Source organism: Molossus molossus, unplaced genomic scaffold (genome assembly GCF_014108415.1).
Source record: "Molossus molossus isolate mMolMol1 unplaced genomic scaffold, mMolMol1.p scaffold_m16_p_22, whole genome shotgun sequence".
Lineage (NCBI taxonomy): Eukaryota > Metazoa > Chordata > Mammalia > Chiroptera > Molossidae > Molossus > Molossus molossus.
In genome coordinates, this window is record NW_023425358.1 from 22,640,671 (window position 1) to 22,646,874 (window position 6,204).

Below are 6,204 nucleotides of genomic sequence, written 5' to 3' on the forward strand. Positions count from 1 at the left end.
TATGCTAACTCCATCATTGCCTTATTTAATTTTTTATTGTCTGTATCCTCCTATTGGAGTGTTTTTTGTTTTTTCTCTGTTGTACCCCTAGAATCTAGAATACTACTTCACACATAGTAGATACCCAGTAACTGTTTGTTAAATGAGCTAATTGTCCTTGAGAGAAATCAAAAGTCTAAATTAGGGTGATATTCCTGGTGCTTGGAAGAAGGTACAGATTTTTATCACCTCTATCCCTACTGGACCAGGCAGGAGAGGAGAAGGACAAGCAGAGCAGGAGAATCGTCTCTAGGAAGTCCCTGTATGAGGAAGCAGGAGTCATGTTATGATCTTGTACAGTGAATATGGTGATATTTTCCAAGGGTGAGAAGGGGAAGTAGGAGGAAATTAGAACTAATGCTTATGAAGTAAGGGAAGGTGATATTGCTCATCTTACTGTGCTACACTCTCCTATAATTACAATCAGTGTCACATGAAAGGACAAAGGCAGTCCTCTGGTGTGGCCTGACAGTGAACCCTTAGTCTAGAGCTGATTTGGTCTGGAGTCAGGAAACACTGGCCTGTCATTCTTTAAACATGTATTTGCGAGATACCAAATCATGCCAAACAAGTTATAGAAGGAACAGTTTTATTTGGGGGATGTTATCTCTCTAGTAACAGATTTTGTTGTTCTGTTTGTTTGTTTATTTTAAAACAGGCTTAATTCACCAGATTTTTCTTATATAAAATTATGGGGTGGCCACAGTTAGAGCCCAGGTCCTCTGCACAGAAACTCTGGTGTGGGTCTTTAATACAAGATGGTCAGTGAATTCCTGACAGGGAGACTTGGTGACCATGGCCTCTTTCCAGAGGTCAGGAGAGAGATAGCTGTAGGTCTTGGAGATGGCATCAGAAGTGGCTTTGGCAAAGTTGCCTAGGGTGGCAGTGCTGCCCCTGGCTGAAGTGTAACAGTTGTTGATACTAGCCATGAGCAGCAGCTTCTTGGGCACAGGGGCTGAGACGATGCCAGTGCCCCTGCGGGCAGGGATGAGGCTCACCAGCACAGCACCACAGTGGCCAGTCACCTTGCAAGGGACAGTGTGGGGCTTGCCAATCTTGTTCCCCCAGTAGCCTCATCCCACAGGGACAATAGAGATCTTTACCAGGGTGATGGCCCCACAGATGGCAGTGGCTACTTCCTTGGAGCACTTAACACCCAGGCTGACTTGTCCATTGTAGTCCCCAATGGCGACAAAAGGCTTGAACGAGGTCCTTTGGCCAGTGTGGGTCTGCTTTTACATGGGCACAATCTTCAAAACCTCATCCTTCAGAGATGCCCCCAGGAAAGAGTCAGTGATCTCAGTCAGATTCCTTGATGGGCAGGGAAAAGAGATAGATCTCCTCCAGGGACTTGATCTTCATGTCCTTGACAGGTGGCCCAAGTTGGTGATGAACTCCTTGTTCTCGGTCTTGCCTCGCAAGCTCTGTGTCCTCTGACTGAGCCAGAACCTGTCCTCTGCTTCAGAACCTTCCACGGAAGCCACTGCGGCCTCCAGGCCTTCCCATAGTACCTGTGTCATCTGACATTTGGTGTTTCCTCGAAGAAGAAGTGTTCTGTTTTGTTTTTGCAAAGCTCATTTATTTGGTTTCAGGATTTTGATAATTTCACCTTTTATTTTCCAAATCCATGATGTTAAAAATTAATTCCTGTTTTGTTTTTCAAAAAAAATAGATGGCAGGGTTGGAGACTCAGTACTGTAATAATAATTCTAGTTCTTGCTCCAAAGAAATAGAGTTTTATCTTTTAGCTGTATGGATTGTTGGAACTCCTATCACATATTTATCAAAAAGAAATAAGAGAAAAAACTTTTAACCCCATTCTTTTTTAGATGGGTAAAATACACCACTTCTGTTTCCTTCACTAAAAAGAATGGATTCAGTGGTGTCCTGGAGAATTAATCCATAATTTGCCCCACCCCCCCTTTTTTTTATTAGTGGGAAGGAGAGAGAGGAAGAGAGAGAGAGAGAGAAACATCGATGTGAAAGGGACACATCGAGTAGCTGCTTCCTGCACGACCCAACCAGGGCCAGGGACAGACCGTAACCACGGTACATGCCCTTAGTGGGAACCGAACCTGGGTCTCTCGAACCACAGGCCGATGCTCTAACCACTGAGAAAAACCGGCCAGGGCCATAATTTGTCCCCTCTAATGCAAAATGTTATAGTACAAAATCACAACTTCTAGTTTTTCACTTCTGCTGCTTCATAAAAAGATAATTGTTTAGAGGTATATTTATGTCCCGTGAGATTACGCTTTAGGATATGATTGCCCTAAACAAAGCACAGGTTCTACTGTTCCTAATAAATTATTATGTCTTCCACATCTGTTCTTGTCTTTTCTCTGAAGCATTCATCTAAGAGAACACAGTATTAACTGAAAATACCAGAATTGTAGCAAGACATTTTGCTGATAAATGCATTGACAGTTGATTTGTTGTGATTAGAGAGAAATCTCAGGAGTAGAGGTTTGGGGCTAAAAACTGACTCTCTTTCTCTACTGCCAGACAGTGTCTCCTTCTGCCCTTTTCCCCTTTCCTTGCGTTTTCCTCTGAGAGAAATCATGTGACCTTGTCATTGCAGTTTTTAATGCCAAATATCTAAGTGTCTCTTAAATGCAGCACAACACTTTTAAAGGCAAATTGTGAAGTAGTTTCATCTGACATTTCCATTATAGCTGCTCTTAGTGGATTCTAGACATCATACATAAAGGTAGCTAGCTAGCTGATTCTTTTTTTTTTAATCATGATGCAAACCCATTGAGCTGTCTTTTTATATTTGATGCTCCATCCATTGAAACATGAAACACAATTTTTTTTCTTAGAAATGTGATTTGACCAGAGGATATCTATAATAGTTTGGACTAGATTTTTCTAGCATTTGTCTTATATTTTAGAGATACATACCTAAGTTTTGTGACATACCTAAGTTTTTCTGATCAATTGCTTTGTTATCTCTAGGACTGTGAATCCAAATTGAAAAAAACCAAAATGTTAAATTGCCACCATTATTGTCAAATTATTCTTTCATGTAGAAGTTAAAATTGTATTCTCAGACTTTGTATACACTGTTTTTAAATCTTAAAAGTTTTATTAAATTTATTTTTCCTCATGCATTAAATGTTTAAAGAATACCTTTTATGGGCTATGAACAGTGCATGATGATTTCAATACATATATGTACAAGATTCAATCCCTGCCTTTGAAGAGCTCACAGTACAGAAAGAAAGGCAGAGAGGTAAAGGGGACATTAGTTATAACAAATTCTCTGACCACATTTTGCCATTCGAGTTCCCCAATAATGGACAACCAGGTTACCTTCAGCTTCCACCAGCACAGCAGTGCTTCTGTGACCTTTGTATCTGTTCCCTTTTTGGCCTGTATGTGAAATCTTTAGAATGTATACTCAGGGGTTGAAGTGTAAGGTCATAAGATATACAATAGTTGACTGAACCTCAAACTGCCAAATTCTTTTCTGGAGTGGATGTATCAGCCTGTACCTCCATAAATATCTTCCCACTTCCCACATCTCCATCAGTACATTTATACTTCTTCATCATTCCAATTTTTGTTAGTCTAAGAAGTGTAACATGCTTTCTTCTTGTTGTTTTAATTTGTATTCCTTCTATTACTAATTAATTTGAGCATTTATTTATATCCTTGTTAGCCTTTAAGTTTCCTCTTTTATAAATTGTTAGCCATTCTTTGTTGGTGGTGGTGTTGCTGTTGTGTTGATTTGTAGGCATTTATCTTATGCTCTAGAGTTCAAGTAATTTGCCAGTATTAGACATTGCAAATATTTTCTCTTATTGCCATCTTTGTTATGAATGAGTTTGTGCCATTATTTGTATTTTTTATTGCGTTTTTTCTTATTTTATAAAAATGAGTGGGAAATTTAAATATAAAAGTGCTAATACTAGCAAAAAAAGATAAGTAGGTCTCATAAGCTAATACACTTGAGATAAAGATGAAAAATACTTGGCCCTGCCCAAAGTAGTAATTTGATTTTTTTTTTTTTTTTTACTTCTGATAAATGAAGGAAAACAGTAAGACTAATGAACATATGCAAAATGCTGAACATATATCTTTGAAGATCCTATCTAATAGCTTGGATATAATTGTAGAACAAGAACTTTCCTTAATCTGAAATTCCATTGTTTGACCTGTTCACATTCAGCCTTTGTTCAGATTTTTAGAACAAATTATGCACCAAAAGTAAGGCACATCTCTGTTTTAGAGACCAGTTATAAGGGCATTGCTAAGTAACCTCCACCACTTAGGGCACTAATTTCAACTGTAGTATGTTTATAAAATATGTTTAGTTTGTGCTAATGAAGGTGGAAGATAGGAGGACTAAAAAAGAGTATAGAGAGCAAGTATTTTATTCTTTGGGGGAAAATTTGGGGTGTCTTTTACTCAATGATTTTTAAATAGTATAAAGGGAGGAAGTAGGATTTCTACGAAGACAGCAAGTGATAAAAATCAAGTAAAACTTCCTATAAGATTTGCCTAAAGAGCTTAGATACTATGAATGAATAATGTGTAGTTCCTCGTTTCTGTCTTTAAGTCTCATGTTAAGCCCTTTCTCCTCATTATCAGCCTTATGAGTATCATGAGATCTCCTGTCTTATAAAAAAATTTCCTTCAACCTTGTGTCCCTTTTTAGCTACTATGCTATTTCTTTACCACCAATGTAAGCCACATTTCTTGAAAACATAACCAAACTTAATACCAGTACTTCCTGACTTTCCAGTCATTCTTCCTTTAAAACAAACAAAAAATATCTCTTTAATCATATTAAAATATTTATTTTAGTGCTCTCTTTCTCTCTCAAATCAATAAATAAGAGGACATTTTTGCATTTATCTTCAGATAGAGCTGGAGGGAGAGAGGGGGGAAGAGAGAGAGAAACATCGACGTGAAGGGACACATCGAGTGCCTGCCACCCGCACAACCAACCAGGGCCGGGGACAAACTGCAACCGAAGTACGTGCGCTTAGCGGGAACCGAACCCGGGTCTCTCCGGACCGCAGGCCGACGCTCTAACCGCTGAGCCAAACTGGCCAGGGCTAGGATTTGTTCTTTTTTTTTTCATCCTCACCCGAGGACATTTTTCCATTTTTTGTACAGATAGAGTGGGAGGGAGAGAGAGGAAGAGAGAGAGAGAAACATCGACGTGAAAGGGACACATCGAGTGGCTGCCACCCGCACGACCAACCAGGGCCGGGGACAAACTGCAACCGAGGTACATGCCCTTAGCGGGAACCGAACCCGGGTCTCTCCGGACCGCAGGCCGATGCTCTAACCGCTGAGCCAAACCGGCCAGGGCTAGGATTTGTTCTTAATGTTGATTTCTTAGTTTGAGAGTTCATGTAATTTGGAAGATGTAAATTCAGATTTCCCAGCTGTTTGTCACACAGGCCTGGAGTTTTAATTTGTCACTGGATACAGAGGACAGATTACAAATTTTCTGTGTCTTCCAGGAATGGTTGTTCTAGTCTTCTTTTCATAAAGAGGAAGGTCTTCCAGGGTCCTTGCTTTGTACAAGATTTTCAGTTTTGGTTCTGTGCCTTTTGTGAACCTAGGGCCAGGTTTCCTCCCTCCCATTCAGGCATTACTTTATGGCTAGTTTAAAAAAATACGCTTATATTGATTTTTTAGAGAGAGAGGAAGGGAGAGAGAGATAGAAAAATTGATGAGAGAGAAACATTGATTGGTTGCCTATTATATGCCCCCTACTGGTTATTGAGCCCCAAACCCCCGGCATGTGCCCTGACTGGGAATCAAACCAGGACCTCTCAGTCCATGGGATGATGCTCAGTTCACTGAGCCACACTGGCCAGGCTTATGGCTATTTTTGAGTTGTGTTCTCACTGCATATAATACAACTTAATTTCCTTTTCTAAAAAAAAAGGAGTAACTGAGTAGAGAATGTCTTACAGCTGGTGATGTGGCTAATAACCAACATCAAGAAATCAGCATTAAGAACAAATCCTAGACCAGGGAAACCCTTGAGTTCTTCAGCAGAAGCAAAGGCAAAGCTCATCAGATGGCCCCTGGGCAATGACTCTTTTGGCTTTATACTTGACATCTTGATTTTGAGTTCACTGTTTCAAGTATCTGGGGAATTTTAACATTTTATTATATCTGCTATTTCTATATGTTTTA

At 39.7% G+C, this 6,204-nt stretch overlaps 1 pseudogene; it reads right to left on the reverse strand.

Moving 5' to 3' along the window:
• Positions 1 to 728: 728 nt before the first annotated feature.
• On the reverse strand, positions 729 to 1,419 carry LOC118640379 (annotated as a pseudogene).
• Between the last annotated feature and the right edge of the window lie 4,785 nt (positions 1,420 to 6,204).